At 39.1% G+C, this 26,666-nt stretch overlaps 1 long non-coding RNA gene across 1 annotated transcript in view; it reads right to left on the reverse strand.

The window, feature by feature from the left end:
• Nucleotides 1-7,026: 7,026 nt before the first annotated feature.
• LOC143655093 (uncharacterized) overlaps nt 7,027-26,666 on the reverse strand; it is a 74,830-nt gene continuing 55,190 nt past the window's right edge. The window contains exons 2-3 of the long non-coding RNA XR_013162040.1: nt 8,583-8,766; nt 7,027-7,266 (exon numbers count right to left, since the gene is read on the reverse strand). This is a non-coding gene — a long non-coding RNA (uncharacterized LOC143655093). The remainder of the gene's footprint in view (nt 7,267-8,582; nt 8,767-26,666) is intronic.

Raw genomic sequence — 26,666 nt, forward strand, 5'->3', positions numbered from 1 at the left:
CAGGGACATTGTTCACTTAGATTCTAGTCCTAGAAGCCTACTTACAACAGAGTTCTCCATTAAACAAGGTAATTCCTCAAAGTCATTTTATGGGTAACTCCTAAGGATTTTGTTTTCTGTGTGCATTAATAATTTATTGAATGTTTTCTAGTGGTCTGTATTGTGCTAAATATATCTTTAATTCAAGGAACAGCCCCATGGAATAAGTCCTATTATGATACTCATTTGGAAGCTTAGTGTACTTAAGAAAGTTGTCCAGTAAATTGCAGACCTAGAGGGACTGCTATACTATGATATTAAGACTCCTAAAGTCAATTCTATACATTGGTTCTGCTTTTACTACATAGCGACTGGAAAGTGAAAGGGTAGGGGCCACTGTAAAGTTTCTCCAGTCATAAGATAGAACTTGATAGGGATGGATTGGGATTTTTGAAATGAAGTTTGCAAAGGGGTATAATTATTGCAACAAGTTCTTTGACATTAGAAAAAAATATACTCAGGCTTACCGTTCAATTCCTTTCAGGATGATCTCTTGAAATATGAATTTTGGATGCCAGGTAGGCATAGCCAAGGAAGTTCTCTATGACTTTTTTTAAATTTAGAAGTAGAATTATTGCAAGTGAATGGTTTTGCTTTAGCAATTGGGAAAAAAGTGGAAAGAAAAGGAAAGGGTGAAAGAAAGAAAAAGAAGGGCAAAAGACAGTAGAAATGGAGAAAGAGTGAGAGCATCCTGGACTTATCTGTATCTCTCAAAAGTGGGAGAGAAAAATTAAAATCATTTGCTCCATCACAAAAAATTCCCCAAAGTCTTAAGTGCTTTGGTCGTAGACTACACCTAGCACTACCTCCAAAACCCAGCTCCATTTGACAGGCTTATGTGATACGGTACTATGCAGACTATGTTCTTTAAAATCACCTCTTAGATATTGACTTAAAGTTGATGTCAAATAATGGAAAACCACAGGCTTAGAAACCAGAGCACCTAAGTTCAAATTGTACCTCTGCCTCTTTTTAGCTTCATGACATTGTACAAGTGATTTAATTCTTATGAGCCTTGCTTTCCTCATCTATTAAAGCAGGAAAATAAGGTGCTTTTAAATAATGTAGTTAAAACACCTAGCACGGGACTGGTTCATCATTTACTCCTTCTCTCCCATTAAGCTTATCACATTAATGATCACATTATCTAACATGTATCAGTAAGATCTAAGCTCTACAAAGCCCACAGACAAAAAACAACAAAAGAGGGCCTGTATTTTAAGACTTTACGCTTCTAGAAGTATGTATATGTGTTGTCTGTGTATGCATATGTGTGTGCATGTGTATATGTAGATTTGCATGGTATGTAGGTATATGTATGTGTCCAGTTAGTTTTGAATATTTGATCTTAAGATCCAGAAGACAGGAACTAGAATTATGAAATGATAATTTTGCAGAACTTATTAGGAAAGCTAAAGTTGATTTACTTAATCAAAGAAAGACAAGGCTAAAAGGGGAATTCAGTAGAGACAAGCATAGTGTCACCATATCAGAAGGGGGTGTGGTAAGGTGTAAAGAACACAAGCTCCGGAAGTCAGGTTGGGTTTGAAATTCCACCTCTGCCACAAAGCACATGAAATTGGGTGAGTTAACTAAACCCTTTGAACTTCAGTTTTCTGACTAGTGAAATGGATAGAAACAACACTTACCTTTCAGGTTTGTGAGAGGATTAAGTGAGGCAATGTATATAGGGCTGAGCATAGCAGCCAGCCCATGCTAAGCTCTTGGTAAATGTGGTGGTAAGATAATGATTGGTATTATATCCCATGAGGAAAGCAGACTGGTGTTCTTAGCTAGGTAATTTTGGATCAGTCACTTCACCTCCCTGTATCTCAATATCCAACAGAAACTGTTCTTGGAGATGCCTGCCCTGTTTATTTCAGAGTTATTATAAAGTCACAGAAAATAACAGTGAATAAATCTTTTTGAAACATGTAAGGTGAGTCACAAATGCAAGAAACTAATGTGAAATTATGGCCTAGTGTACAGATCAAGGCACATAGTCTGAATATTTTAGGGTTTCATCTTCAAATGGGTAAGCATGAAAATAATGTAGCACTCCTTTCTCCACAAACTCCCTCTCTCTCCACAGTTAGAACAGAACCACCTATGGTTTCCATCGGTGATATATCCAGATCATAGAGAAGAGATGCTTAGGATTTTCATCTAAGGCATTCCAAAATCTGACCTCCCCAGTCTTTCCTTCAATCCAGATTCACATTTCTTGTTTTTCCTCCATTACTGTCAGAGGTGCTGCCATTTTTTATGGTGGCTGGGCTCCTGGCCTTGGGATTTTTTCTTTTTTATTGTGCCTCCAAACTCTAATCCTATTAGGAATACACAATCTTCCTTCAACACACTTTATAGATTTGACTTTTCTCTCTTCATGCACATCCATTACTCATTTCTAGGCTTCTAGCCACTGGCACCCAAATTACTACAACATCCCTTCAGGGGACAGATCTTGAGTTCTCTTTGTCCTGAGCCATGCTGCAAATCCATTCCTTAGATAATATCCTTTGAATAGCATGTTGACCTCCTATTCACCCATGTAGGAACTCTTAATGGCACTACATCAGAAATGCCTTAGCCTGACACTCAAAGTTCTTCATCAGGTAAGCAAAACATACCCCCCAACCTCATCTCTACCTACTGTGCAACCACCTCCTTTGAATGAAGCCAGTCACTGAATTATCCTTGCCCACCACCTGGTTGCCTCCATCTGGGCCTTTGCTTCTGAAGTTCACCCAACTAGGAATATTTCTCCTTTTATTCCCTACCAAGGAATCTATATCTTGCGTTTTTTTTTTCCAAAGCACAATTTAAGAGTCAGTTCTTCAAGCAACCTTCTCTGATTTATCCTACCCAAGATCGCTTTCTTTCATTTTGCACTTCTTTAGCATTTAGACATACAGTGCAATCATGCAATAGCATTTGGAGCATTGTACTATTCTCTAATTTGCTGGCAGCGCAACATACAGTTAATGAACATTTGTTGCCTTCATAGCTTGCCTCTTTTATTCAACTGTAATTTCTTTTAAGGTGATGCTTGTGTCTTGCATTGCTTCTGATATGCCCCTGGAGACTGCCAGCAGTAGGAATTTAACATTTAAAATGAAAGAATGAATGATAAGAGGAAATAGCTGGCCCTGAGGTCCTAGAGTCTCCATTTCTGGAACTTCTCTAGACCCATCTGACGCACGAGTTTCGCTCCTGTTCTGATGGGAAGCTGGATGATAGATTGAAACTGGTGAAAATTAAAGGTTGTGTAAAATGAATTGACTGACAAGCAAGTATGGAGTTCTCAATAGTAAACCAGGGAAGTGCCAAGCTATCAATGGGTCATTCTTCTAGGCATTGGCGGCAGCAGTCAAGACTGTTCCTATTCTTGATGAGAGAAATGCAAAGAAGCCCCACTCTGCCTTAAGCCACAACTGATATTTCTGCCTATTCCTGGAGACATGGCTCCTTGATCTCTTGCTGCTTCCCCAGCCCTCCACAACATTTTCCAAACCAACATCACTAAACAGGAAAGTGAAGTTGATAGAATCTATGCATCCTCTAGTTGGTGATCAAATCCCATTGATTTTAATTAAAGAAATATCTGTGAATTCAATCTCTTCTCTTCGCCAGTGCAACCACTGCCTAAGCCCAAGCTCTCCTTACCTCATTTGTAATATTGCAACAAGTGTGACTCTAACTCTTCAGCTACCAATCTCTCTCCACTCCTGTTCACTGTTCACATTTCCAATATCTTTGTCCTTCTGAGGAATAAAAACAACATGCAATCATTGGCAGTTACAACCTCTGCTGACTCTTACTGCCTACAAGAGAAAGTCCAAATTAATGGTTATACAAATTAAAGGTCATAGAAGTCTTATAAACTTTGGCCCCTTACCTTTCCAACTCTCCCACCACATTTCTTCATAACCCTGGGATCTAAGTGCAATTACTCAATATCCCAGAGTAAGCCACCTCCTTTGTAGGGAATGCCTTTTTTTTTTTTTCCTGCTCAGCTATGGACCCCTTCCTGTTTTTTGTTTTGTTTTGTTTTGTTTTGTGGTGGGGGCAATGGGGTTTCCAGGTGTATGTGAGTTTGGGTGGGAGTCCAAGGATGCAGCTGTTCCATGTTCCCAGCAGTGAGATCTTGGACACCTGGTCTGGCTTAACCACTTGAGTACTCTGGCCCAGGGCTTAGGAAGAAGTAGAAGCCACTGATGATCCATTCTGCTGGTGGATGTGGCAGCAGCACATAGTGAGGAGGAGAGTAGGGTTTGGGGGGTTGGTGAAAATCCATGTCCAGTGACATGAAGTCCTGACAGGCTATCCCTAGAGTGTGGCCTTGACTTGGGTTCTAGCCTTTTGGCTTCCCTTAACTCCTGCCAGCTTTCCACTCTTGGTTCTGCAGTTACCGGCTATCCATCTCATGAATTCTTTTCTTGAAGTTGTCCAGAATTAGTGTTAACTGTTTCTAACCAATAATTCAGTGGTTTTCTTTTTCTATGACATCATACCTTTCTACAATCTTCCTTTCCCCTTTGCCTTGCTCACAAAGAATGCCTTTTCCTCCATTCTCTAAAAAGCAAAATCCCACTGAGCAAAATCCCACTGATCTTTCAAGACTCATTTCAAATGGTATTTCCTCAGGAATTTCCTTATTCCCAGAGAGTCAGTCACTCCTTCCAGTAGTATCCAATGGCTCCTTCAAAAATATCTGTATAAACCACTGTTATAATTAACATCAAAGTTTAATTATTCATCTTCATGTCTGTCTCTCCCATCAGATTGTCAATTCCTTGAAGACCATGATTGTGTCTTATCCTTGTAATGAAGCACACAGTGTTTCACATAGGTGAGGAAGGAGCATCAGCCATCTGAGAGACTGTCTATCATATCACTCCCATTGTGTAATTGGGAGAATTATCCACTTAATGAGTCTAAATGCAAGAAAGATCACACCTCCCAAGCAGGAAACATCATGGTTTTACATCCCCAGCTATGGGATAGTCATGTAACCTGGCCTTGACATGTCAGATGAACATGCCTCAGGGCACATTTAATGGAAGATGAAGGGACAGCACAATAGAGAATTCACTAGGGATAGTTTCCAGGGCAGCAGAAGACAGTGAGAGGTACATTAAGCAATGGTTCCCAGGCTTCAGCAGAGGGAACAGCAGTATCCTTCTGAGCTGGTTTTATAGTATGACTTTTCCTGTGGTCTTGAATGCATACTATTCTTCCTTTCTCTTTCCTGTTTCTGACCCTATTCTCTACCTTTCTTGATGATTCTGTGAGCAATCCAATATTCCTTCAATTAACTCTGCTTTTATTTGAATCTGCTTGGCTTGATGTGTTTCTCACAACCAAGAATCGTCATTTTTATATGGTACCCAATAAATAGTTAAGAGTGTGCGGATATGCAGGATAGTCCAAGATAGAACTGTAAAGGGCGATATTGGGATCCTTGTATTTTTCTTCCTTCTTTTATTCATCCTATCACCCATCTAAGAGTGTCCCAACTCATCCCCCTACCCCCCATTCCACTGGCCTCAAAACAGCCCTGACTGCCTACTTTAGAAAGGATATGATAATACCAATTTCACATGAAGGTGTTAATATCTGGTGGTAGTAAAATCTCACCTTTAGAAGGAATATTCGTTTTGACAATTCTGTGGTTTGAATTAATGACTCCTTAATAGTGGAATTTTGGGTCTATGTCCCAAGTTAGTGGAGGGATATTTTGCAGTAGTGAAATCTGGCTGGCACTCCTATGCTACAAAATATGGTAACTATGTCACTGTCTATTTGCAAGACTGATTCTGATTCTGTGTGTATGTAGTGCTTATTTGCATGATAGTTTGTTGGAGATTTTCAATGTGTGTTTGATGTATGGAAGGAGAGATGATCTTTATAGAATTGGTGTGGCAAAGAAGTGGTAGGTAAAAATGAGAAACTGGTAACAAATGGAATTACAACAGAAAAAATATCTTCAGTCCTTACCTTTCAAGAAATACACATTTCTGTAAATCAAATGTCTCTTACTTCCATGCATATACCCTTTTGATGCATCTATTGATGGGGGCAAGAGGGAAGAAAATGATCAGAAGGCAATTATTTTCTGCATAGCTAACTCAGCTGTCCATTCTCCAGCTTCCACTCAGCTGCGTAGGATGTATTCCTGTTTGGGTTATTAGGCATACAGAGAGTATAAAACAAGAACCAATATTTGTAAAGTTATAAAGCATCATTGCATATACTATCTCACGCAATAAATGACTTCTCAAGCTAGGAGAGGGCAATGTTATGGGAGCCACCCTCAGCGCACATGCTCAATTTTGCACTATTAAATTTAGGGAATTTACCAAATGGCTAAGGAGAAAGGGGAGAAGACTTCAAATCAGATTTAATAATGAACTAAGAGATCTCTCAAGCATCTCACAGGGCCAGCGAGAGTGGCAGCATTTCTACCGTTTTTTGAATTTCCCATGTAGTTTTGCATGCTTTTGCAACTAGTTGACCAAAGGAGATCCATTTAAAAGTTCCACCAACATTTGTGAGCCCACCTCACACAGTCAGGCTTTATTTTTAGCATTGAGAATGCAATGCCTATTCAATTGCCTATAGTTCTGATATGAAAGTTAGCATTTATCTGCCAGCTCATTCTGATGAGATTGCTCTGGAAGTCACTCCAAAGTCACCATGGCTAAATGGGATGCAGCCATTAAGATAGAAATGTTATTGAGTTACTACTTCAATAGCATTGGAGCTAAGCCAGTGCCAGCCCTAATTCCTAAAGGAAAACAAATCTGCGATAATCCATTTTCTAATTCTGTTCAGATTGGTACAACACCAGACCATATTGGTTGTAGGTCCTCTTTTCTTCATACCTAAACTCAGACCACACACACCCCTCCCCAGGCATGCACTGATTTTGAAGTGAGTAAGTAGCACACATAGATATGTGTGGCCCAGGACAAAACCCTTGGCTTCCCCAATTTATCTCAAATAAGAGAATTTATTTTGATAAAAGAAACAGTGCCCCTCATAGCTCATTTTTTTTCACTAAAAAATCCACTTGACTTCAACAACAACCAAAGCAATCTCTATTTTGCAGGTTGCAGGCAGGAGTGTTCCCAGGCAAAGATTTGTTGAGTTGAATTTGGCTTCTCTTATTTCCTTTATGGTGTCCTGAATCTTCATTTTCTCCCCAGCCTCCGAGGAAAGGTCCTAATAAATATTCAATCGCACTAAACTGTAAATGAGTGGTGAGAAAATGCATTGCTTCCTAGAAATATTCATATTTGAATATCACAATTTGATCTGACCAAAAGGAATGGATGTGGAGAGAAAAAGATAAGGTGAAGGAGGAAAGTATTGGGTTAGGGTAGGGTTAGCAAATTAGAGCTCATGGGCCAAATCTGGCCTACTACCTGTTTTAAGGATTTTTGCATTTTTAAATGGTTGGGGGAAAAAAAGCAAAAGAAGAATAATATTTTAGGACAATGTGAAATTCAAATTTCAGTGTTCAGAAATAAAATTTTTACTGGAACACAGCCATGTTCATTCCTTTACACATTATCTGCATCTGCTTTCACACCGCAAAGGCTAAGTTGAGTAGTTGTGACAGAGGTTATGCAGCACCCAAAGCCTGATATATTTACTATCTGGCCTTGTACAGGAAATGAGTGCCACTCCCTGGTTTAGGGTAAACTGTTATACAACAAGCAAGTACCTCCCAAGAAGAAAACATTTCATAAGTCGAAAGACTTATTTTTTTAACAACAAATGTGAGTATGGGAACAAAGATTTCACATCAGTCAGCATCTCCCTTGCTAGCATTAAACAGTAGGCTAATCTCAGGAATAGGAGGTCATGGGTTTCCCAGGGCAGTGAACATCTTCTCTCTAAAACCCTTGCTAAGTCCTGATGCACATGACCTCAGCTACGGCCAGGTGAATCTCAATGGCATTCTGGTGCCCAGGTACTGCCACAACCTTGAATTAAAGGATGAGCCCATAGTTTTAGTTAGCTATATCTATATCCTCCAGGAAAAAAACTCCAAATTATCTTTTGCCTTAAAATAGCTTTTTCCTTTAATTTATTCATCTATTGGATCCTTTGTTTAACAAATGTTTCTTGAACACTTACTATATAGCAGAGGTACAAGGAAGATTGTAATATGGGCCCTGTTTTTGAGGGCTCACAGTCTAGTGGTGGAGAAACAGAAACTCACAGTTTCAACATCGGACGTAAGTTTTATAACAAAAATACAAGTAAGGAGCCTGTGAGAGCTCGGAGAACATACAGAACTTCTGGTGGAAATGGTGGGAACTAATGTTTCACTATATTCTAAGTAAATGTACTGGTGAATCACTTGATTGCATCCAGAATTTTAGAGAAAAATAGGATTGTCTGAAATAACTGGACTCTCAATACTCTATTTGGTTTTCCGAAAGTTCCAACTTCTCTCTCCCCATGGCATTTGTAAACTGCTCTTCCCCTCACTGCCTCCACTCTGCACCTTGCACCTCCCTCTCTCTTACCCTTCTGGTGTTCCCTTAGTCCCGAAGCTTTCCTCCCAGAAGCTGCAGCTGCCACCTCCCTACCCCACTTAGCGTGTTCCTTGGGGCATTTCTCACACAGCACTTTAAGTCTGGAAAATTCAGCCATGGCCAAACGACTCTCTTCTTGTCTCCTTTGCCTCCGCCTGCCTTTCTTCTGTCTCCTCTGAGGAGAACAAAAATAATTCAGTTCAGTCTTTATTAGAATGATCAAAGGAAAGCTATGTGAAAGGATATTTTTTTAAAAGGTAAAATCATGATTCTGACATAAATATAAAATGAAGGTGTCATAAGATTCCACAAGGGTTCCATGCACCAGAATAACTTTCCAGAAACCTACAACCTCCAGATGGGTCCCTGGTCCAGATAAACCCTGAAACCTAGAGGGCCCAGCCTCTCCAGAACATCAGATAGTTCCATCTCCACACCCCATATTAGTGACAGACCCTTCCAATATGAAAAATTCAGAATTGCCATAGCCCAAACAACCCTAAAGAGAGGGATGGAAAGATCAAATGTGACGATGGAGTTATACAGAGAAGATAGGATTTAGCAAATGAATATGAATGCTGAATCATTAAATTGATATCTTTTTTAGTCTCCGGTATTTTAGAGCAGCTAGAATTAAAAACCTAAAATTGTGAAATTGTAACCCACGTCAAACTCTGAAATAGGGTCAACAATTAATGGTGGTTCTGTGTTTTGAAATTTATAGCTTTTTTGTATATATATTATTTTTCACAAGAAAGAAAAAAAAGTCGATTGTGACGATAAAAAAATATTTAAGCCTTCTAGCCTCCTATATTCCAGGGCAGCTAGAAGGAAACATATAAAAGGATCACATGGTAGCCCATGACAGATTCTGGACTCTGTCCTGTAACTGCTTGTTGAAGAGCACTTTGAAAACTATTGCTTTTTTATTTCTTTGCTTTGTATATATGTTATACTATACAATAAAAAAGTTGAAAAACATTGAACGTGTCAAAAATTTTACTTAACATATTAATGAATAAGGAAGCAAGTTAGATGTTACAAGTAGTTCAAGGGAGACTCCAAAGGTCAGACAAATACAGAAGCCATCAGGAATACTCAAGTTAATTGGCTTAATAGGTGTTGGACTGGCAAAACTGATGAACATCCACAGGACAATTGTTGTTGTATTCTGCCACGTCCAAATGACACTTTTTTTGACAAGAATCATTTGCCTTGCTGTCAACTTTGACCTTCCTAGTAACTTTCTAGTAAATGTGAATGGATAAAACTGGCAGTAAAATAACTAAAATGACAAAATAAAGTTAAATGACAAAAAAAAAAAAGATGCCAGCAAGACTGTAGGAAACGGCCTCTTTCAAACTTTGTTGGAGTAATATAAATTGTCTCAAACTTTTTGCCTTGAAGTTAGCGTGATAGCCCTGGAGCTAAAGATTTTTCTGTCTTTGACCTATTAATTTTATTTTTTGACCCTAGAGAAAGAGAGTTGTCGGTTAAAACTGAAAGGTTCCCCACTCCCCTGTAAACAGAAATTCTTTAAGTCACCAAAGCACAAAGCCACTATACTTTGGTATCCTGTTAATAGGCTGTTACGGGGTGGGGGGGGGGGGGGCGGGGGGGCATCCTCTTCACTTTACTGCTTTGAAATCTCAATGGCCCAGGACATCAAGGACAGTGTCCAGCAAAAGTGGTAACCATGTCTGGAGGACTGGTTGCTACGGAGCTACCCGGGAGAAGAGAAAGAAGCTGCAAACAGCACATGATACCTGATCAGATATCTTCAAGAGTGTCTTTGAGCCTGAGAACCCTCCAAAGTATTTGGTTAGAAGGATTTTTTAGGGAGCTGAGATCATGCAGTAAAACAGAGGTTACAGATCTCAGATAAAGGGATTACGGACATTCCTCTTGAAATCATGTCATATTAAAATTAAGGTTTATGTTCTCCTGTTCTTAAAGTTATTTTTAGATTTCTTTTCTTCCTCCTCTTTATTACTGAATGAGTATTCAGCACATAGAGAAAAGACATCTCTCCCCCTCCCTCCAGGTGTCCCTAGAAATAATGGGAAGGAAATGATGGCCTGTGTATGTGCATGTGGTGTGTGTTTCAACAGAACTTTATTTGTGGACACTGAAATTTGAATTCCACATAATTTTCATATATCATCAAACATTATTCTTTTGCTGTTAAAAAATGTAAAACTCCTTAATTTATAAGCTATACAAGAACAGATGCCTGGACAGATACAGATGTTCACTATATGGTAAAGGTATTAACCCACTGTATTTTTTTTTTAACATTTTTAATAATCATTATAGAGATCTCTACAGTTCATGTGTTTCCTCTGAAAATAATGTTTGGTTCTAAGTATGGAACTGCATAACTAAGATGACTGCAAATTCCTTTGAACGATTTCGTTATTTGTATAGTAACGTCACCCCTGCACTGAAACCATTCTCAGTGTTGGACATAAGCTAAGACACTAACTAGATGTAGAATGGGGAAGCCGGCTTCCATCTCCATAACTAGCTAGTCCTGAATCCCTGGGCCTTTATTTATCTTTTTGTAAAATTTTGAAATGATGGCTTTTGTCTTCTGATCGAGGCAGGGGAAGTTTGGTATAATTTGTCTTTCCGTCCTCTCAGCAGAGTGGAAAATATAAGTCTAAGTTGGCTCAGCCCAACTCCAGGCACAGATCCGGTTTAAATCTGAGGTTTCAAACTGCCTAGTTTCACAGGCAATCTTTTACTCTTGTATTTCTCCAATTACCAATGTGTTAATCCTTATTAAAGGGAAAAAAAGTATTCACAGAATTCGAACATTAACTTAAACTTTTCAATGTCAACTAAGTATAAACATAAATATGCTTATGATTCTTTGGTAAACAGAAAACAGAAAAAATGTATACAATTTGTACAAGTATAAAAATATTTGACTGATGAGATTCAAATTTAAAATACCAATTACGTATGATAATGATTTCCAGAAGCAACATAGCTGATTTAGTGTTTAATGCTAGAAAGAAGTAACCTCTGGCTCAATTCTAAATTTAGTATATTTCTATATTTCAAGAAATTAAAAACATTAAAGCAGAGAATGCCTGTTTTCATAAGTAGATTTTTTAAAATAGTGTTAGTATCAATAGCAAAACATTTTTTATTGAATCAGGAATGAAAGAATGCTTTTCTATCTGCAACTCCACTTGTTGTCTCAAAGTGGTTTGTACATAATTGGGATGCAGGCATCATATCCATTCACAGAGTGAATATTATAAGACCACTGTGCTATGTGACATATGATGACCAAGTTCTCCCATCTTTCTCAGTAATCAGTCTATTACAAAACCTTCTGGACAGGACTCTGTAACTGCATTTACCCTTCAAGGGGTTTAAATATAAACCCAAGTACAACTTCAGACACTGATAGCAAGTGGCAACTTAATTATAGGGTAGTTATTCAGATGGTCACAGTAGTGTTAACTGTACTGTTTAGAATGAAATGACAGCACAATATTTAAAATATATATATATTTTAAAATACAACTCTTAGTCCCTGAAGATGATATTTGTGGACCTGGACTCCATATTTTAAAAAATGCTGTTTTAATTCATAGCAGGTCATCAAGGGAAAGAGAGACCTGTTTTCCTAAATATGTGGGGTCCTCCAAGGAGGCACTGGGCAAGACTTTCAGGTAGCAATAAATGTCTCCATCTCTGCAATGTTGAGTGCTGAATCTTCCCTTTCTTGAAAGCCCAGTCTTATCATGTTTATACCTAACTCTCCAGGAAATAAGGAGTAAATTATCTGCTAAAAAAGTTCATTTCCTATGTTATCAAAATCAGTTCTTTCTTACTGGCTTCTTCCAGTCTTCCCTTAGTTTGGGAAGTCTTTTGACCATGGCTTGGAATATTTAAAATGTTAGCCGTATGAAGCACCAGCTGTTTGTTGGGGGACAGACCATATGGTTCATTAGAGTATTGCAATGGAAAAGCTCTGTCCTCTAGTTGTTCCATCAGAATTCACATCTGTTAACCTCCCGGGCATCACACCAAAAACCATCTGCTTGACCAGTATTTTCTGGGTGGATTGGGAGTAGGGTTGAAAGGGACAGAGAGAATGTAGGAAAACCTTCCTTTGGCCTTTCAGAATGCTGAGAGGCATTCAGGTTCAATTGGGCATGAAATCTACAACATAAGCATTCCTGTCCTCTTCAGACTCAAATAAAGGTGAAAATCAATCATGGGGAATTGGAGCAAGACTATATAATTCTCTTGTCCTTGTAATTTTGTGAAAAAGATTAAGAAAACCCTTGAAAATGTGCAGATACATAAAATTTTGGGCGTGCATGATTTAGTCACAAAAAGGAAAATATCCTGGATGATCAAGTCAAATGAGTGAAAAGTCTCAAATAGTCCTTGACTCAAATAGTCAAAATGACCTTGGGAGGTGGGGAAAATGATTCTGTATTGATAGAGGCATCACTACCACCCCTCCCACAACTGAGTTCTCTCGTTGGGTATGTGGTTAGTACAGGAAATAACCCTTCTATTTCTTTAGATCAGTGGTCCTCAACTCAGCCGGACACTACAGTCATTTGGGTAAATTTTAAAGTATACTGTGATCACATCCCAACCCTAGAGATTCTGATTTAATTGGTTCAAGGGTTGAGCAGACACTGACGCAGTTTGAAAGTTTCCCAGGTGATTCTTGCCTGGAAACAGAAACCACTAATTTGAAGAAAAGCATGGCTTTTTTCTTCAGCTATTGGTTATTTCTAATCTCAGAGGCTAGTCATTTAAAAGAACTCCTTATGTCAGCCGAAGAAGTATTAGGAAGAAGAAGAATCAAAAGCTGTGATTCAATGAAGAAATCTGGTCTCATATCTAGGCCAACTTTAGTTAGCACTACTGACATTCTGGATCAGATGTTTATTTGTTGTGAGATGTTTCGCGCCATCCCTCACCTCTATCCACTAGATACTAGTAACACTCTCCCACCCCAGTTGTGACGAAGGAAAATGTCTCCAGACATTTCCAAATGGACCCTGGGGGTGATATCCTCTCCCCTTAAGAACCACTATTATAGACAATTAGAGTGTGGGTTTTTTCCTTCATCTTTATCTAAATCTACTATGTCTTCCCCTAAATTAACAAGTCTAATGAGTTCTTAAAACCCATCTGGAATTGGCAGAAAAGCTAGCAGCTTTGCTGAAAGGCAGGAAGGTTCTGGTTAATGATTGAAACATAGGCATCTTCATGAATGCTTTGGAATTAGGTTTGTATCCAAAATAAAGCTTTTGTTTTTCAATTAAAAAAAAAAAAAAAAGAGAAGTCATGCATCTTACTGTTGCCATGGTTTTCTAAATCACAACCAACATCATTCCTGTTAACCCTAAAGAACATCTAGGGCTTTATCTGAGATTCTATAAAAGTTTCATGCATTAAGTTTACTTTTCAGAAAGCTATAGCCTTCAGCTGGTTCCTAGGCCAGATAAATCCTGAAACCCAGAGATGCCAGTCTCTCCAAGAACATCAACCAGTTCCACCTCCATCCCATATTACTGACTCCCCTTTCCAACATGAAAAAGTTAGAATGGGCATAGCCCAAATACCCTAAAGATTGAGAGAAGGATCAAAGAAGAAGGAGGTGCTATAACAGAGAAGTTAGGATTTAATTAATCAGTATGACTGCTGAATCATTATCTTGATATTTCTTTTTTAGTCCCCAGTGTCTTAGAGCAGCTAGCAGGAAAAATCTGAAATTTTGGAACTGTAATCCATACCCAACTCTGTAGTCTGTTCTATACTTGTTAAAATGTACTTCAAAATTTATTGCTTTTTGTAGATGTATTATATCTCACAATAAAGATGTTTCTAAAAAAATGAGGAGTCATGCATCTTAGTATGAATTTATCTTTTGGAGAGAGAGGACCTTGCATCCAAAGGTAATTTTAAGAAAACACAAACCACCCTAAAACCATACTATAGCCAAGCTATATGAGCTTTTAAGAAACATAGGAATGCTTCAGATACACCAGAGGATAATTGTGATGCAACTTACCTTAAATATACTTCTTAAAATATCACTAGATTTGCTAAAACTCATTTTTTTAACAAACAGAATAAGCAATCTGTGTGAATTAATTTAAAAAGGAACACCCTACAGAAGACTGGCCCTGAAATCATTCAATGGTACTATGATGAACCTTGGTTGACTCATTAATTTCCTGATTTCAGAAGACTCAGTTGACACCAAATATTACAGCAGGCACCATGGCAACAGCACTTGGTTTGAGAAGATGAGGTCTTAAAAATGAATTTGATTTAAAATAAATTGAGTAGATGCAAATACTAGCAGTTAATGAGAGGGAGGGGTAAGAAGTATGGTATGTATGAGTTTTTCTTTTTATTTCTTTTTCTGTAGTGATGCAAATGTTCTAAGAAATGAATATGGTGATGAATACACAACAATGTGGTGATATTGTGAGTCACTGATTATACAACATGTATGGAATGTTTATACATTAAGAATGCTTGTGTTTGTATGTTGTTTATCAATAAAAATATTTTAAAAAATGAATTTGAAGCTGAGGTAGTTAGGGTAGTTAGGACTAAACACTACCTCTCTGAGGATATCTATATTCTGTGGATTTTTAATAGCCAGTGTTAATTATGCATTGACTGTATACCAAGCCCTTTACTCACATTATCTCATTTAATCTTGACAACAAGCCCCAAAGTACTTACTCTTATTATCCATATTTCATAGTTGAAGAAACAGGCTGAACCCAGAGTGTTAACTTTCCCAAGGTTGCAGTGTTGTGTAAGTTGCGTTGTGTCCATATCAGAAGTTCCCAATTCTTTTGGTTCATGTTGCTTGCCCTGGGTCGCTGAGCAATTGTTTTTTGCACAGTGCACAAAGACCAAAAGAAATACCCAACAGTTGCATCTGTTAAGTAATTAGGTCCAAACAACTTGGCACTTATTTCTGTTCTAACAGCACAGTAGCTGTTTGAAAAAAATACATATAAATTGAAGGAAAAAACAACATTCTTATTCCATTTTGAAATACCCACATTGCCTCTTTAGCACAACTACCAAAAACCTAGCTCTTGCAAAGATATGGCATTATCTAAAGGAATGTAGTGAGAGCTAACTTTGAAGCTGTGAACTACCTTGAGTTAGTATTTGCACAGTGTCCAACAGATGTCAAATATTGCTGTGTTTTCCTAAAAAACTTTAAAAGTGCACACACCTTGAGAACTGCAGGACAGTGTGATTCCCTACACTAGGTGGTGAGCCCTTTGGCAGGCAGCCAGTTTCTCTTATTCATCCTTGTATCCTCACTCCTAGTATAGTGCCTGCACATAGAGCAGAGTTAGTAGAGGTCTGAATTGTTCCCAATTCTTGGTTTCACCTCTCACTCTTTATAAAGATGATCTAGACTGTTGTGAGTCTCCCAGGAGTGACTCTTTTTTTTTTCCCAACATTGTTGATTCCAAATTTCTTCTCCTAAGGATGAGCTCAAATTGGCTTCCAAGGGCCAGGGAAACCTAGGGTCACATCTCAAAGGCTCGTTTGGGCTAGCAAAGTCAAAAGCCTGTCCCTGCAAAGTCAAATCTTCTAGCAACCCCAGGGATCTCCACAGCTGTCCCTGAAAGCAGCAACTCTGACAGTCACACATGTTTGCCTCCAAGGCTCTGCTGTAGCTCTTTGGGGAATGAGAGCAGGGAGAGAGGTGAGGAGCAGTCTGCAATTAGGTCAAAGAGTGACTTTAACAAGAGTGTACGCTCTTGCATTTGATTTCCACAATCCTGATACATCAGTAGGTTTATTTTGAATGGAGATAAGTACTTTCCATGAATCGGCTTCCCATTGTTCCACCCTAGGGATATGGCTCTCAGCAATCACCATTCATTCTCCTTTGAGATAGTATTTATTCATCTTCCAGTAGCACAAAGTTCTCAACTGATTCTTGTTGGTCTGTCTTCTGCCTTCAGCCTTCTTTAACATCAATAATGATGGAACCAGATTTAAAAATACATCCATAAAAAGCATATGAAATTTTTTGCCCAGAAATTCCCAAACCTAGGTGCTCACACAGCTATATTCTTATAAGTGAGAAAGACACATTATCTTTGGCAGCAGTCTTTGTAATAACAGAAGCTTAGAAATAACCTCCATATCTTTTAACAGGGGACTATTAAAGTAAATTATGGAATATGCATACATGATTATTAGGCAGTCATTTAAAGCAGGGATTGGAAAAAGGGCTAGATAGTAAACTTTTTTAGGTTTTGCAGGCCATACAGTCTTTGTCACAATTACTCGACTCTGCCATTGTAGCACAAAAGCAACCACAGACAATAGATAAAGGAATAAGCGTGTCTGTGTGCTAATAAAACTTTATTTATAAAAATGAGTCAAGATGAGATTTGACCTGTAGATTAGTTTTCCCATCCCTGATTTAAAGGAATGATATATAATATATATATATATATATATAATGATACATCTATCATAATATATATATATATATATTATATATATAGATAATAGTAAAGTACACCAAAAAGAACTAAATTACAAGGATGTACATAAATGCATAGCATTCTCTGGGCAGTTATACATGTTATGCATCTAGGGATGGGAACTAGAAGGCTGGGAGAAGGGGAGGTAGAATGGTTTTTCACTGAATAACATTTAATTCTCTGGCACTGTACTGTGTGCATGCATTACTTATTCAAAAGACCCAGCCTTTTAAAAAGTAGATTCATATTACCAGAATGGTAATTCATTTTATCACGGCTGACCATTTGTAGATGCCTTCCATAGCCAACGCTGTTCCATCTGACTTCCCTTTATTATTGAAGCACATTTTGATTTCCCGTGTAAATTGCAATCTCTTTTGAAGGATTGTATTTATACGCACATCCTTTCCTGCTTCCTGCCACAACCTACAATCCATCACAATTTTTTGCACATAGCAGACCTTCTTTATGTACTTATGGCATAAAAACTGTAAAAATAAATAGTAAGATGTAAAAGTAGTGGTGAAAGGTAATCCTTCTCCCTACTTCCCAAATAAAACCCTATTACTTTTGCATAAATAGAAGCAAATTAAAACAAATGTCAAGGACTAAAGGAAACAATATGAAGAAATAGTTGGCATAGGGTAGGTGCTCATTAAATGTTGACTCGTCACTTAACTAAAGGGCACATATGGCAGTTACTGCTCTGTGTTAAACACATCACTTCTAAATACACTGGGCACACACGCAGACATCGCCCAGGATCCCATTTCTCCAGTGTTCAAGCTGTCTCTAGGACTACAGGGAATACATCTACAAGCCCAGGGGGCCCCCTGCTTTCTGGGTGCCTCACACTAGGCATGACCCAGATCAAGAATGGTAATAGCCCTTCCTCCCTCAAAGGAGGATTTGGTCCAGTGATGAATGGCCCAGCCATAAGGTATTTCGCACGTGTGGCGGTGGTGTGGGTGGGGAGTGAAGAATAGGAGACATTCTCTCTGACCGTATTCACTGCTCACCCCTCATTCTCCTGGAACAATCAATCACTCAGCCCACTGCTGGAGAACCAGAGAACGTGGTAATTACCAAATGATATTGTAATGCTGGTGTGAGTTGCCATGGCAATTTCAGTGTATTAGATTCAGATTCTGTGCATCTTCTTATGTTTTTAGTTGGGGACAAAGCTTGTGATATCCTGATGGACTCTTCTGGTGAGAGGTTTTAGTCCCTGGTGGCACTGATATCTGTGCTCTAATAGCACTAATAGCTCTAATGTGCTCACAATGGCCTATGGTTAACATAGGAGCAGGGTCCTGGGAGCTGAACTGAAGTACTTAATTTTCGGTGTAGATTCAGGCATTTGGTTATACCCTGAGCTGGGGAAGGAACAGGAAAGAAGGCTCACCCTGTGCATAAATTCACCTGATCAGGAGTTGACCACAAAGTCTTAGATTTGGAAAGGATCGTATGGACCACCTGGTTCATGCTCCTCATTTTGCAGATGGAGAGTGGACTCAGAAAGAGGAAGTGCCTTGCCCAAGGTCACAGAGCTACCTTGCAACAGACCTTGAATTAGAACTTGGTCTCCATTTCTGGTTCATTGCCTTTTCTACAATACCATATCGACCCTAAAAAAGAGATGGCATTTAATAGGAACACCAGTTCCTAAAGTAGAATGTCTCAGAAACCCGAAAAGAGCCTGCATCCCTCCAATTCATTTGGAGCTGGCAGCTAAAGATCAGCTACATTGCTAGAAATACGAATGAGTTCTTTCTTCCATATACTGTGCTATAAGTGCCTGTAGCAATAATTCAAGGGAATTGATTTACGAATGATCACTTTACCCAAAGTCTCCAAAATGGCAGTTGTAAAAGAGCAGGACAAATAAAAAGACAATTTGTTTGTTTTAATATAAAAAGAAGAAGATTTTGTCCCAAATTTGTCAAATGTAATAAGAATTTGCCAACTGTCTAATGCAACTGTAATCTACTGGGTCTTAAGAACCGGATGGGTGGCACCGACACACGTGTTGACGATGGTGGTGGTGGTATGATGGTGAGATGATCATAAAGGAAACATTTCTTGAGCACTTAATATGTGCTAATCACCATGCTAAATGTTTTATATTTATTCTCTCATTTAATCTTCTCAACAACCCAAAGAGGTAGATATTATTATAATTATTTTTTGCAGATGCATAAAGTGAGGCTTAGAGATCTCTCATGGCTACAAAGAGGAGAAGCAATATTTACATTCATATCGGCATTAGAGAATGTCTATACATTCTTTTGCACATGAATTAGAATCACTGAATTTTAGGGCTAAAAGTAATGATCTCATCTACCACCTTCCTTTAATAGATGAAGCTGGCCCCAAGAAAAGTGGTTTGCTCAAAGTTACATAACTAGAAACAGTTCACAGGTTTTCATGCCTCAGAAAAAAGTCCTGTACTAAATCACTGAGAAAAGTTTAAACTTTTTTACCTTGACAGTGCATTTTGTCAGCAACTTACTAGATCTTTAAAAAGAATCATTTGGCTATGGAAAAATACAGATGAGTACACACAAAAAAGGCAGTTTTGTGTAATGGTTAAGAATCTTGGCTCCATCATCATCAGCTGTGATCTTGGACTATTTATTTAACCTCTCTCTGCCTCTCTTTTCTCATTTGTAAAGTGGGAGAGCAACTTAATAGAGGTGATGTGAGTACAGTACTTGTCATAAAAAGTTCTGCCTAAGTATAAACTATCTTTCATTATGACCATTATAAATATGGGGGCAAGTGGAGTTGGAGGTGAGGGAAGAGGGGTGGTCCCCAATACTGTACAAGTAGTCTCTGACTAGACATTGAAGCTGGGTGGCCACCCAGCCCTTTTTTCTTATGCCATTGGAACTATATCCACAGAACCCTCTCTCCAGCCAGCTCTCCACTGCCTGAGCCATCATCAACGTCCATCAAAGCCACCATTTTCCCCTGCCACACAACCACCCTGTTCCCTACCCCCCACTCCATCCTTCTTGAGAGCCTTGGGTTGAGCAACTTCCTTCACTGCTCTGGACCTTGGTTTACTCAGCAGTTAAATTAGGGGCAACTGGAGAGAGTAAAATGTTATGATTTATATTTAATTGTATGTCAGATAGACTTAAATGGGTGGGTCTAATAATCTGTTAGCCATTATTTTTCTAGGAAAGTAGCTTTGAGTTCCAGAAAACTACTGAGCGAAGATATTTTCGAAATATAGTCCTCTATAACTTGGGAATATCCTCTGTAATGACTGTGCAGTTTTAAAAAGAGGGAGATTTTCAAAGAGTTGGGGGGATGAGTGATTTGACTCACACATTGTCTTTTGGATTGGAGTAGTTGGAAGATGGACCCATATGGGAGGGGCTGAGCATTCTGTTGCCTTCCTGTGCAGATAAGTACTCTGATGACCTACAGTGAATCCACAGTTACAGCCAACATGAGGATGTGGGCCCAGAGAAGCCCTGATGCTGCTGTAGCATCAACATTAGGTAACAGATAAACTGTGATGTGGAGGAGGAGGGTATGAGGAAAATGTGAAGGAGGAAGCTCTCAGAGCCAAAGGTCACTCTTTTAGTTTGCTAAAGCTACCGAAATGCAGTACACCAGAAATGCACCGGCTTTTAACAACGAAAATTTATTATCTTACAAGCCTACATTTCTGAGACGGTGAAAAAGTCCAAATCAAGGCATCATCAGACAATACCTGGACTTCTGTCAGATGACAAGGCACATAGTGTCTACTGGTCTCTCCCCTCTCTTCTGGGTTTCCTTGCTTCCAGCTTCTGGCTTTAGCGACTTCCTCTCTGTTTCTGTGGCTTTCTCTCTCAGCTTCTGTGTGTGTCCTTCTCCTTCAGCTTCTGTGTCTTTTCCTGAACTTCATCCTTTTTAAAGGACTCCAGTAAGAGGATTAAGACTCGCGCTAAATGAGGTGGGCCCCATCTTAAATTAAGATCCTACTAGCCAAAAGATCCTACTTATAATGGGCCCACAACCACGGGAATGGATTAAATTTAAGAACATGATTTTCTGGGTCACATAACAGCTTCAAACAATCACAGTTACCGAACTTTTGTGCCCTTTTAGTGACTCCCCCATATCTCTGCTCCTTCTGCCTCAGCTCCAGATCTGTTTTTCCTCTTCCCTTGGTTCTTCAACCTGAATAACAAAAGCACCTAGGGATCCAGCATCTGTACTGCTAAATGTTCTCTTAGGTCAGTGGCTACTTAGTTTTGGAAATCACTGGTTGAAATCACTGACCTGAACTGGAGAGTTCTGGAAGTACACAGAGAAGTGTGAGGTTGCAGTATGAATGCAGAGATTGCCGGTTGGGCCATCAAATAAAGGGTAGGGGACTTTACCTGCTGCTGCTTTGACTGTGCCATCGGGTCTTCCAGATTCATATGATGCTGTTTAAAAATCTATTAATTGTGCACATAGTACATATTTTTCATTTTTTCACTTTCAACTTATTTATGTCCTTAAAGTCTCTTTTGTTTTCTGAAACAATATCTAGGTAGGTCTTGACTTTTTTTTATCCAATCTGACATTATTAGCCCTCTAGTTGAAATGTTTAGTCCATTTACATTTAATGAGAGTATTGAAATAGTTGGGTTTAATTTTATGATTCTACTTTTTGTTTTCTTTTTGTACCTTCTGTTTTTGTTCCTTTTTTGCATTGATTTAACATTTTTGTATTAAATTTTATTTCCTATGTTGAAATATTTAAAAAAAAAAATTCTATTAAGCAGGTCAGGCAATTGGTGGCTCAGTGGCAGAGTTCTTGTCTGTCATGCCGGAGACCTTAATTTGGTCCCTGGTGCTTGCCCATGTAAAAAAAAAATAAAGAAAATCTATTAAGCAATCAAACAGGTAAGTAAATGTGGTGAACCAGGTTCTGCACTAGGCAAAAGGGATATTTGGTTGAAAAAGGCCTTGCCATCCTTTTTAGATATTTGCTTGTCTAGTTTATCATCTCTCTGCTGTTAAGTCCAACTCTACTCCTTTTCAGTGAATCTGATCTTCCCATGACCTCCGCCAGTGGCCCTCTCTTCATTACATTAGAACTTTTGTCCAAATTGTTCATATTCATGGAACAACTTTTCTCCTCTTGCTGCCTCCCTTCTCTATCTTACTTCAGCACTGTCTTAGTTTTCCAGGCTGCTACAACAAATACCACACAATGGGATTGCTTAAACAATGGGATTTTATTGACTCATGGTTTTGAGGCTAGAGAGGTCAAAAACCAAGGCATCAGTGAGGTCATGTGATGCAAGGTGATGCTTTCTCCCCAGCCTGTAACATTCTGATGCTGGTTGCTGCTGATTCTATCCTTGGGATTCCTTGGTTTGTACCCCTGTCTCACATCACATGGCAGTGTCCTCCCCTTTCTCTTCCAGGTCCATTGACTTCCAGTGGGGCCACATCTTATCTAAAAGTAAAGGCTTTAAGAGATCCTATTTATAATGGAGTCCATTTTGATTTGCTAAAACTGCCAGAATGTAACGTTACCAGAAATGGAACGGCTTTTAAAAACGAAATTCATTAAATTGCAAGTTTACAGTTCTAAGGCCAATAAAATGTCCAAACTGAGGCATCCAGATAAAGAGGCTTGACTCAAGAAGGACCAGTGGGTCTGCAGCACTTCTTTCAGCTGGAACGGCACATGGCAACATCTGCTATCTTTCTTTCCCAGCTTCTCCTTCCAAGAGGCTTCCCCAAGGGCATTTCCCTTGTGCATCTCCAAAGATCTTTTCTTTATCAGCTCTGAAGATTTTCCCAAAATGGTTCCCTCTTAAAGGACTCTAGTAAATGACCCACCTTGAATGGGTAGAAAACACATCTCCATGGAAACCACCTAATCAAAAGGTCCTACCCACAACTGGGTGAGTCACATCTCCATGAAAACAATTTAATCAAAAATATCCCACTCAACAGTTTTGAATCAAGATTAAAGAACATGGCTTTTCTGGGGTATACAACAGTTTCAAACAGGCATAGGGTCATACCCACAGGAATGTGGATTAAGATTAAGAACATGTCTAAATGAGGACACTTAATCCAATTACCACACCCACACATATGCCAAGAACTTTCCTTCATGGAGTTCAGTCATCTCCCAGCCCTCTAACACAATTCCTCACCCATCCGTCCTCTTCAGAGTACATTATTATCAGTTTCATTATTACTGTTATTATAATTTATCCTTTATGATTGCTCTAGTCATAGTGCTATGGTAGGAAGGAAAGATATTATTTACATACCTTTCCATTCCCATTTCTCAATCTTCTAAGAAAGTAGGTTCTAAGAAAATATGCTTTCTTTCGCAGAACAGGATAAATTGTGCAGGTAGGGTCCCTGCCGGTGGAAAAAAGGAGATGGGGAGAGGGAGGTAGATGGGGCTGAATTCCACCTTTACTCTGGGAATCAGACCATGAAATCTGGCAGCTCACAGAAAGGGTCACTTTTTTCTAATTGGTCTGAAGGTTGCCTTCGACATGACTAATTGACATGTCCAGTAGGGGCACCTTTATGCAATCTGTCTGCCTAAATTCACCAAACTGAACTAATTGACAGTGTTGAACTATTGCTAAGTGCTAGCAGTAGAATTGTACTCACTTTTTCTTCATGGTGTCTGTTCTAGTTTGCTAGCTGCCAGAATGCAATATATCAGAAACGGAATGGCTTTTAAAAAGGGGAATTTAATAAGTTGCTAGTTTACAGTTCTAAGGCCAAGAAAAATGTCCCAATTACAACAAGTCTATAGAAATGTCCAATCAAAGGCATCCAGGGAAAGATACCTTGGTTCAAGCAGGCCGATGAAGTTCAGGGTTTCTCTCTGAAGTGGAAGGGCACATGGTGAACACAGTCCGAGTTTCTCTCTCATCTTGAAAGGCACATGTTGAACACGACCAGGGTTCCTCTCTCATCTGGAAGGGCACATGGTGAACACAGCATCATCTGCTAGCTTCTTCTCCTGGCTTCTTGTTTCATGAAGTTCCCCGGGAATCATTTTCCTTCTTCATCTCCAAAGGTTGCTGGCTGGTGGACTCTGCTTCTCGTGGCTTGGTCGTTCTGCTCTGCTCTCTCTGAATCTCTCATTTTCCAAAACATTTCCTCTTTTATAGGACTCCAGAAACTTCTCAAAACCCACCCAAATGGGTGGGAACATGTCATCACCTAATCCAGCTTAACAACCACTCTTGATAAAATCACATCTCCAGGGAGATGATCTGATTACAGTTTTCAAACATACGGTATTGAATAGGGACTATTCTGCCTTTATGAAATGGGATTTAGATTAAAGCATGGCTTTTCTATGGGACATACATCTTTTCAAACCAGCACAGCCTCTTTCACTGAAAACAAATGCAAAAGGATTTAATGGAAAGATGTTAAATTGACATTTTTTAATAAAACTTGCTTTGATCCATCTATGTAGGAATAAAAAAGCCACTTTTACCAGAAAAAAAAAATTCCTTTCAAACTTATCATGTATAATACATGAAGACTAAAATAGAATCAACAACCCACCAGGCCAAGAAGTTCAGATTATTCGAATTTTCCTGTTTTGAGGGTTTGAAAGGGCTGAAGGGCTATGTTTTAGTTTGTAAAAGCTGCCGGAATGTAGCGCCAGAAATGGAATAGCTTTTAAAAAGGGGAATTTATTAAGTTGCAAGTTTACACTTCTAAGGCTATGAAAATGTCCAAATAAAGAGAAGTCTATAAAAATGTCCAAACTAAGGCATTTGGTTCAAGAAGATCGATGACCTTGGGGGTTTCTCTCTTAGCTGGAAAGGCACGTGGCGATGTCTAGTGGCTTTCTCTTCAGGCTTCCCCAAGGGCATTTTCTTTATGCATCTCCAAAAGTCTCTGGCTGTGTGGGGTCTGTTGGTTCTTTCCAAAATGGTTCCCTCTTAAAGGGCTCCAGTAAGCAACCCCACCTTGAGTGGGTGGGGACACATCTCCATGGAAATCACCTAATCAAAAGTTACCACCCACAGTTGGTTGGATTGCATCTCCATGGGAACAACCAAAAAGATCCCACCCAGCAATATTGAATGAGGATTAAAGAACTTGGCTTTTTTGGGGGTACACAACAGATTCAAACTGGCTATGAAAGTTTAAGCTGATATTTCTGCACTTAGTTTGCACCCTTTTTTTTTTTTTTTTTGCATGGGCAGGTACCGGGAATTGAACCTGGGTCTCTGGCATGGCAGGCAAGAACTCTGCTCTGGCACTGAGCCACCAAGCCACTAAGCCACCACCCTAACAGAAACCGGTCTTTGATTTTTTTATTTTATTTTTGCATGGGCAGGCACTGAGAATTGAACCCGGGTCTCCGGCATGGCAGGCAAGAATTCTGCCACTGAGCCACCATTGCACCGCTCTTCTGGGCTTAGTTTGACAAATACCTATTAAAGATCTCTCTACCCAGTGAGGACAGACACCTAATAGAACTCTTGTGAACCACAGGTTCAACCCCATTGCCTGATTTGAAAGCTGAGGGCTTTGCTGCAACTGCTGATTCAACTTGTTTCTGAGTTTCCATGGGGAGATAATTAGATCAGAATCAAAAGGTGCCCCAGAGAGCACCATGAATTAAACACCTTAAGATCCTAAATATCTGGAGCTACTTCCATTTATCATCTACTTTACTTTTTTATTATTTAATTTGGGTTGAAGAGTTCTGAGATGTTGTCGTCATTTCAATGGTACTTTCAAATTTTAGATACTCTTAGAAGTCACTGGCATTCTCTTCCATATATATATATATTAACATCTTTTGGTATTTTCATGGCTCATCAAATTAAATACCTCAGTTCCAACGTTTGCCTTCACTTTCAAAATCCACACCTACACTGGATATTATATTTTCAAAGTATTTCACATTTTTTTTTCAGTTAATTTTCAAAGAATTCCATAATCTGGTATGCTGGTTTTAAATTGTTATGTACCTCAGAAAATCCATGTTTTTCCTAATCCAAACTTGTGGGACCAGATATATTGTTTAGGGTGGAAACCTTTGATTATATTGTTTCCATGGAGATTGACCTATTCAATTGTGGGTGTGCCCTTTTGATTAGATTATTCCATGGAGATGTGACACACCCAATTGTGGGTGTGGCCTTTTGATAAGATGGAGATGTGACTTTTCCCATTCAAGGTGGGTCTTGATTAATTTACTGGAGTCCTTTAAAAAAAGGAGAGACATTTTGGAGAAAACACATTTGCTTAGGAGCCAACAGAGACACAGACATTTGGAGATGCTTGGAGTGCTGACAGAAAGAGCAGATACCTACACAGGGATGTTTGGAGATGCAGAGCCCAAAGACATCACCATGTGCCTCCCCATGAGATGCTAAGCAAGCCAGAACCCAGAGTTGTGTCCTGGAGGAGCTAAGTGAAGGCCCAAAGATGCTTACAGAGGAAACCACTGGTATCAGAAGCTGGAAGCAATGGAATCAGGAACAAGGATCACCAGATATCAGCCACATGCCTTACCATATGACAGATATCAGCCTTT

This window comes from Tamandua tetradactyla, chromosome 14, assembly GCF_023851605.1.
Source record: "Tamandua tetradactyla isolate mTamTet1 chromosome 14, mTamTet1.pri, whole genome shotgun sequence".
Lineage (NCBI taxonomy): Eukaryota > Metazoa > Chordata > Mammalia > Pilosa > Myrmecophagidae > Tamandua > Tamandua tetradactyla.